The 8,091-nt window shown below is 43.2% G+C and overlaps 1 long non-coding RNA gene across 2 annotated transcripts in view; it reads left to right on the top strand.

The window, feature by feature from the left end:
* LOC308477279 overlaps positions 1–8,091 on the top strand; it is a 186,284-nt gene that overhangs the window by 124,768 nt on the left and 53,425 nt on the right. The window lies entirely within an intron of this gene.

Genomic DNA, 8,091 nt, shown 5'->3' with positions numbered 1-8,091 from the left:
CCCTTTTATAATCATTGTTTCTTTTCCTTCGTTGACAGTGGAATGTTAATTTGTTCTTGAAACTAGGAATTGGTGCGGGGAGTTAACCTTCACTACTAAAATGGTCACATTACAGATATTTTACCTAATACTGGTGACAACGCAGTATTTTCTGGATACTTGTCTGATTATTGGATTATACAGATACTGTATTTTTGAAAACTGAACAGCTATCAATAAGTAAAGGGACAGATGTTGTGCTCATCTCTTCTAAACACTTGATCCAGTACACCTTCAAAATTCTGGGAAGGGTGAGGAATTGGCTAGGAGATACATTTAGATGTGGAATTGGGATACTCACATGATCACAAAATTAAATACAGAATCTATGTTTCTAAGTGAAAGACTAATGTAGGGAGACTTGATTTTCTAATTATCATAGACAAGCAGTGATTTAAACTTGATGCAGCTTTATTGCATTCAAAGGTCCAAGTCTTGTGTTTACAAATGCTGGTCACCCAAAACTTGGCTGAAATCTTTCTTTTTGGCAATTCAGATGGTTGAAGTCACAGGTATTGCAATGCTATGCATTCGGCTGTTTGGGTGAAAATTCATTATTTCAACACTTTTAAAGTTTCAAGATTTTAAAAGTTCCCATTTTAAACCTGTTAATTAAAAACAAGGAGCTCAACTGGTGTTTCTTTGGCAGTGAAGCATCTCTGGTAAACATTGTTTCCCCACAGGGGGAAACAACATTTGCTGCTGGAGGGAACGGACTGTAGCAATGTAATATTTTACAGAATGAGAAGGGGGACTGCTCCAGGTACATCTGCCTGTGAAAGGGGGCGAAATTCCACAATTTCACTTATCTTGCAGCCTGGCTTCGCTCAATTGCTCTGCATCTCTTGAGATTTATCTGTTATAACAAATCGCAAATCGAGAGATAACAGTTGGCTACATTCTTGTTTTTAAAACACCCAGCTTTGCAGACACACCCCTCTGAGTGAAGGACTACTGGATGACTTAACAGGGCTTTTGAACAAACCTGTGAAGATTATAGGCCATTTTTAATCACCATTATTTCTGTCATAAGCTTGCAAGACCATGTACAAAGTACTTTGAGGTGAGGGAACCTATTGCCCCCCAGTTGTTCCTGGATTAGAGCTCTCATTATCCCTGATGTCTAAAAATATCTGGTGGGCTGCCTATGGCATAGCTGTCAACTTTTCCCTTTTCTTGCGAGGAATCCTATTCAGAATAAGGGAATTTCCCTTTAAAAAAGGGAAATGTTGACAGCTATGATCTATGGGCTACCTAACTCTGCCTTCAGAAGTTTTTGCTATTTTTAAAGAATTAAAGCATTTTAGTGAAGGCACATTGTGTTCCTTGCCCTGAAGGGTCAGGAATTTTAGATTAATCATGCACCAAGAACATAAGGAGAAACTGCAAGTTAAAGGTCTGCTGTTAACCTCAGTGCCATGTAAGTATAAAACATGTATCTTAGTGTATTATAGCAGCTATTTCTTAGAATAGTTGGTGCTATTCAGTTCCACTGCATGCATTTGGAGTAGGTTAAACTGGGAGACAGGAGCCATTCGCCATCTTTAATACTGGTGCAGCAAAGGGAAGGTTTTTGTGTGTCACCAGAGTAAGACTGAATGACTTAAAAGTTCAAGTTTCTTCTTGCGAGTTTGGAATTGCAGCATGATAAAGAAGGCTGATCGCCGAAGAATTGATGGTTTTGAATTATGGTATGGAGGAGACTCTTGAGAGTCCCATGGACTGCAGGAAGATCAAACCTCTCCATTCTGAAGGAAATCAGCCCTGAGTGCTCTCTGAAAGGACAGATCCTGAAGCTGAGGCTCCAATACTTTGGCCACCTCATGAGCAGAGAAGACTCCCTGGAAAAGACCCTGATGCTGGGAAAGATGGAGGGCACAAGGAGAAGAGGACGACAGAGGATGAGATGGTTGGACAGTGTTCTCAAAGCTACCAGCATGAGTTTGACTAAACTGCGGGAGGCAGTGGAAGACAGAAGTGCCTGGCATGCTCTGGTCCATGGGGACACGAAGAGTCAGACACAACTAAACGTCTAAACAACAACAACAAGGAGACAATACTCATTCACTAACATGTTGAAATTTCCCCCAGCAGGTGTGGTGCAAGACATCTGTGGTTACTTTGGAACCTGAGATGCTTGTTGGGGATAAAACAGGCTGGGTGGCATGGTGTTGTAGTTGAAAAGAAGTGATGAATAGACGGTTCAAGATTGCTCTTCTTTGCTTCAAATTGTGTCCACTCAGTGCCAATTTGCAGTGGGGAAAAAGGTGGGTGAAGATTTGTGAACTCTGCTTTATATTCCACTGAAATCCAGGTGAGCATCGTTTAAAGGGGAAGCAGCACTGGCCTTTGATATGTGCTGAAATACAAATAATTTAGCAGCCCATTCCTGCTCAAAATCAGTATGCTCCTCACCGTACACTGCTGAGATGTACCCTTTAAATTTATTTAAATCTATATTCCACCCTTCCTCCTAAAGGAGCACAGGGTGCCTTTTCAAAATCTGTGCAACAGGATTATTATTTTCAAAACTTGCTTTGACGTTTTTCAATACTGGAACCATCATTGATCACAATGGGCTAGGAATCGTGTCTACAACCCCCACATCACACTCAAAATTGTTTTATTAGTTTTCACAATATTATAAACAAACAAACAAACAAACAAACACACACACAAGACAAACAAACAAAAATCATAGCCTTATTGAAAATTACAGTTATTAACTTTGTTAAGTGACTTCCTCGCTTCCCCTTGGTTGAATTTCATTGCATGGCCTTTTAACAGTTTTCCAAATCCCAATTTTTATAAAATTTAACTTAAACATTAACATCCTTAGATCTTCACCTTATGGAATTAAACATATTAATTCATCACTTAACATAAATAAAATCCTAAACCCATTAAGTATCTGCAAGCTGTTTTCAGTTAGTTTAACTCAGCAAATTTAACTAAATAATCATTAAATTTATTCCACTCTTCCTGATGATACTCCTCCTTCTGGTCACAGACTCTTCCGGTTAGGTCGGCTAGCTCCGAAAAATCCATCATCTTCATCTGCCATTCTTCTATTGTTGGTAATTCTTGAGTTTTCCACTTTTCAGCTAACAAAATACGAGCAGCAGTTGTGGCATACAAAAATAATTTAACATCTTTCTTGGGCAATTCCAAACCTGTTATTCCAAGAAGAAAGGCCTCTGGTTTCTACAACCCCCACATCCCAAGTCATTAGCAGTCCCCACTCCATCAGAGGAAACGCCATCTCCTACTGTTTAGTGAAGACTTTCTCAATGTTGATGCTCTCCAGAAATGTTGGTTAACAACTTCCATCATCCCCAGCTGGCATGGGAGCCACAGTCTTAACACAATGGAGAACATCAAGGACAAGAAAGTCTGGTTTAACTATCCTGCAAACAAGCATGAGTCAACACAAGAGGATTTCTCTAGCGATGCAATCAGTACAACGTGAGGTTTCATTGCTGGTCCAGGCACCCCATTCTCCCCACTGGGATTTGGGCCTGAAGGACTGAGGGAAAGTGTGGGAGCAGCAATGGAGAGTAAGTTGAGAGCAAGCACGATTTATGACATTGCGCAACCTGGTTTATACCCTCCAACATTTCATTGATGAATACAGATGTTCCCTCCAACATTTCTCCAATGAAAATAGGGACATCCTACCATACCCTCCAAACGTCCTCTGATGAAAATAGGGACGTCCTAAGGAAAAGCGGGGCATTCCGGGATCAAATCAGAAACCGGGATGGATTCTGCAAATCTGGGACTGCACCTGTTAAATAGGGATGCTTGGAAGGCCTGCATCATTCTTGATTGTGGGGCATCAGCCTTAGCAACAGAATTATTGATTAGGGGGGCATCAGCCTTAGCAACAGAATTCTGGATTGTGGGGCACCAGCCTTAGCGATAGAATTATTGATTAGGGGGCCATCAGCCTTTGCAACAGAATTATTGATTGGGGGGCACCAGCCTTAGCAACAGAATTATTGATTGGGGGGCACCAGTCTTAGCAACAGGATTATTGATTGGGGGGCACCAGCCTTTGCAACAGAATTATTGATTGGGGGGCATCAGCCTTAGCAACAGAATTATGGATTGGGGGGCATCAGCCTTAGCAACAGAATTATTGATTGGGGGGCATCAGCCTTAGCAACAGAATTATGGATTGTGGGGCATCAGCCTTAGCAACAGAATTATTGATTGGGGGGCATCAGCCTTAGCAACAGAATTATGGATTGTGGGGCATCAGCCTTAGCAACAGAATTATTGATTGGGGGGCATCAGCCTTAGCAATAGAATTCTGGATTGTGGGGCATCAGCCTTAGCAATAGAATTATTGATTAGGGGGCATCAGCCTTAGCAATAGAATTATTGATTAGGGGGCACCAGCCTTAGCAATAGAATGATTGATTAGGGGGCACCAGCCTTAGCAATAGAATGATTGATTAGGGGGCACCAGCCTTAGCAACAGAATTATTGATTGGGGGGCATCAGCCTTAGCAACAGAATTATGGATTGTGGGGCATCAGCCTTAGCAACAGAATTATTGATTGGGGGGCATCAGCCTTAGCAATAGAATTCTGGATTGTGGGGCATCAGCCTTAGCAATAGAATTATTGATTAGGGGGCATCAGCCTTAGCAATAGAATTATTGATTAGGGGGCACCAGCCTTAGCAATAGAATGATTGATTAGGGGGCACCAGCCTTAGCAATAGAATGATTGATTAGGGGGCACCAGCCTTAGCAACAGAATTATTGATTGGGGGGCATCAGCCTTAGCAACAGAATTATTGATTGGGGGGCACCAGCCTTAGCAACAGAATTATTGATTGGGGGGCATCAGCCTTAGCAACAGAATTATTGATTAGGGGGCACCAGCCTTAGCAATAGAATGATTGATTAGGGGGCACCAGCCTTAGCAATAGAATGATTGATTAGGGGGCACCAGCCTTTGCAACAGAATTATTGATTGGGGGGCATCAGCCTTAGCAACAGAATTATGGATTGGGGGGCATCAGCCTTAGCAACAGAATTATTGATTGGGGGGCACCAGCCTTAGCAACAGAATTATTGATTGGGGGGCACCAGCCTTTGCAACAGAATTATTAATTGGGGCCATCAGCCTTAGCAACAGAATTATGGATTGGGGGGCATCAGCCTTAGCAATAGAATTATTGATTAGGGGGCATCAGCCTTAGCAATAGAATTATTGATTAGGGGGCACCAGCCTTAGCAATAGAATGATTGATTAGGGGGCACCAGCCTTAGCAATAGAATGATTGATTGGGGGGCATCAGCCTTAGTAACAGAATGATTGATTAGGGGGCACCAGCCTTAGCAACAGAATTATTGATTGGGGGGCATCAGCCTTAGCAACAGAATTACTGATTAGGGGGCATCAGCCTTTGCAACAGAATTATTGATTGGGGGGCATCAGCCTTAGCAATAGAATTCTGGATTGTGGGGCATCAGCCTTAGCAATAGAATTATTGATTAGGGGGCACCAACCTTAGCAATAGAATGATTGATTAGGGGGCACCAGCCTTAGCAATAGAATGATTGATTAGGGGGCACCAGCCTTAGCAACAGAATTATTGATTGGGGGGCATCAGCCTTAGCAACAGAATTATTGATTAGGGGGCACCAGCCTTAGCAACAGAATTCTGGATTGTGGGGCACCAGCCTTAGCAACAGAATTCTGGATTGTGGGGCACCAGCCTTAGCAATAGAATTATTGATTAGGGGGCAACAGCCTTAGCAATAGAATTATTGATTAGGGGGCACCAGCCTTAGCAATAGAATTATTGATTAGGGGGCATCAGCCTTAGCAATAGAATGATTGATTAGGGGGCACCAGCCTTAGCAATAGAATGATTGATTAGGGGGCACCAGCCTTAGCAACAGAATTATTGATTGGGGGGCACCAGCCTTAGCAACAGAATTATGGATTAGGGGGCACCAGCCTTAGCAACAGAATTCTGGATTGTGGGGCACCAGCCTTAGCAACAGAATTATGGATTAGGGGGCACCAGCCTTAGCAATAGAATTCTGGATTGTGGGGCATCAGCCTTAGCAATAGAATTATTGATTAGGGGGCAACAGCCTTAGCAACAGAATTCTGGATTGTGGGGCACCAGCCTTAGCAACAGAATTCTGGATTGTGGGGCACCAGCCTTAGCAATAGAATTATTGATTAGGGGGCACCAGCCTTAGCAACAGAATTCTGGATTGTGGGGCACCAGCCTTAGCAACAGAATTATGGATTAGGGGGCACCAGCCTTAGCAACAGAATTCTGGATTGTGGGGCACCAGCCTTAGCAATAGAATTATTGATTAGGGGGCAACAGCCTTAGCAATAGAATTATTGATTAGGGGGCACCAGCCTTAGCAATAGAATTATTGATTAGGGGGCACCAGCCTTAGCAATAGAATGATTGATTAGGGGGCACCAGCCTTAGCAATAGAATGATTGATTAGGGGGCACCAGCCTTAGCAACAGAATTATTGATTGGGGGGCACCAACCTTAGCAACAGAATTATTGATTAGGGGGCACCAGCCTTAGCAACAGAATTATTGATTGGGGGGCATCAGCCTTAGCAACAGAATTACTGATTAGGGGGCATCAGCCTTTGCAACAGAATTATTGATTGGGGGGCATCAGCCTTAGCAATAGAATTCTGGATTGTGGGGCATCAGCCTTAGCAATAGAATGATTGATTAGGGGGCACCAGCCTTAGCAATAGAATGATTGATTAGGGGGCACCAGCCTTAGCAACAGAATTATTGATTGGGGGGCATCAGCCTTAGCAACAGAATTATTGATTAGGGGGCACCAGCCTTAGCAACAGAATTATGGATTGTGGGGCACCAGCCTTAGCAACAGAATTCTGGATTGTGGGGCACCAGCCTTAGCAATAGAATTATTGATTAGGGGGCAACAGCCTTAGCAATAGAATTATTGATTAGGGGGCACCAGCCTTAGCAATAGAATTATTGATTAGGGGGCATCAGCCTTAGCAATAGAATGATTGATTAGGGGGCACCAGCCTTAGCAATAGAATGATTGATTAGGGGGCACCAGCCTTAGCAACAGAATTATTGATTGGGGGGCACCAACCTTAGCAACAGAATTATTGATTAGGGGGCACCAGCCTTAGCAACAGAATTCTGGATTGTGGGGCATCAGCCTTAGCAATAGAATTATTGATTAGGGGGCAACAGCCTTAGCAACAGAATTCTGGATTGTGGGGCACCAGCCTTAGCAACAGAATTATGGATTAGGGGGCACCAGCCTTAGCAACAGAATTCTGGATTGTGGGGCACCAGCCTTAGCAATAGAATTATTGATTAGGGGGCACCAGCCTTAGCAACAGAATTCTGGATTGTGGGGCACCAGCCTTAGCAATAGAATTATTGATTAGGGGGCAACAGCCTTAGCAATAGAATTATTGATTAGGGGGCACCAGCCTTAGCAATAGAATTATTGATTAGGGGGCATCAGCCTTAGCAATAGAATTATTGATTAGGGGGCACCAACCTTAGCAATAGAATGATTGATTAGGGGGCACCAGCCTTAGCAATAGAATGATTGATTAGGGGGCACCAGCCTTAGCAACAGAATTATTGATTGGGGGGCACCAACCTTAGCAACAGAATTATTGATTAGGGGGCACCAGCCTTAGCAACAGAATTCTGGATTGTGGGGCATCAGCCTTAGCAATACAATTATTGATTGAGGGGCATCAGCCTTAGCAACAGAATTATTGATTAGGGGGCAACAGCCTTAGCAACAGAATTACTGATTAGGGGGCAACAGCCTTAGCAATAGAATTATTGATTAGGGGGCACCAGCCTTAGCAATAGAATTATTGATTAGGGGGGCACCAGCCTTAGCAACAGAATTATGGATTAGGGGGCACCAGCCTTAGCAACAGAATTATGGATTAGGGGGCAACAGCCTTAGCAACAGAATTCTGGATTAGGGGGCAACAGCCTTAGCAACAGAATTCTGGATTGTGGGGCATCAGCCTTAGCA

This window comes from Podarcis pityusensis (genome assembly GCF_964106645.2).
Source record: "Podarcis pityusensis genome assembly, chromosome: 5".
NCBI classification, from domain to species: domain Eukaryota; kingdom Metazoa; phylum Chordata; class Lepidosauria; order Squamata; family Lacertidae; genus Podarcis; species Podarcis pityusensis.
Note: the sequence above shows the minus strand (reverse complement) of the source record. Positions and strands in the feature narration are given on the sequence as shown.